Here is a 906-nt window from a genome sequence, read left to right as displayed (position 1 = left end):
ATATCAGTTTCTTATCATTACATCTAAAGATAACATCATTTGACTTAATATTGATCTAAACATATTAAGTTTTGTTTCACATCCCAGTTCTTTTCCAGATATATTTTAAAGTCACTCCATTCTTGAAAAAACACGTCGTCTTCTTTGTTATTCAACTTCTTTGTAATTTTGTCCATCTCTGCCATGAACAGAACTTTATGTATCCAGTCCTCAATTTCTGGCACTTTCTCTGTTTTCCAAAATTGTGCATAAATCATTCTCGCTGTTGTGATTAAGTACCAGAATAAGGTCTTTTTAGTTGTATTGACTTCTTCCATTTTCAATCCTAAAAGCAGAATTTCCGGTGCCTTTTTAAAAGAGCATTTCAAAATTTTTTGCATTTCTTTGTGGACTTTTGTCCAAAAGTCAACTGCTTTCTCACAAGTCCACCACATGTGGTAAAATGAGCCTTCATGGCTTTTACATTTCCAACACTTATTTGACATATTCTGGTTCATATTTGCAATTTTTTTCGGAGTCATGTACCACCTATACATCATTTTATAACAATTCTCTCTAACATTGGTACAAGGCGATATCTTAATAGAATTTTTCCACAAATATTCCCAGGTTTCAATAGACACTTCCGTATTCATATTTATCGCCCATTTTATTTATGTTCTTATTTTCTTATGCATGATTACATGTGTTACATTAGAGGGTAAGCACATAGATGAACCCAAGATGGTATAGCAGTCGTTATTAGGTCCTGTAATGGCATTGCCTGACTGTACATGGGGACAAAGCTGACATCTGGATTTGCTGCAGGGTTTGGTTCCTGGATTTGTCTCTGGTGGGTCGTCCATCATTATTGGTGAGAAATTGTTTTAGATGGGGGGGGCACTGTCTGTAAGTGAGGACAGGCTT

The sequence above is a fragment of the Gekko japonicus genome, unplaced genomic scaffold (genome assembly GCF_001447785.1).
Source record: "Gekko japonicus isolate JY-2015 unplaced genomic scaffold, Gekko_japonicus_V1.1 scaffold128, whole genome shotgun sequence".
In the NCBI taxonomy this organism is placed as follows: domain Eukaryota; kingdom Metazoa; phylum Chordata; class Lepidosauria; order Squamata; family Gekkonidae; genus Gekko; species Gekko japonicus.
Note: the sequence above shows the minus strand (reverse complement) of the source record.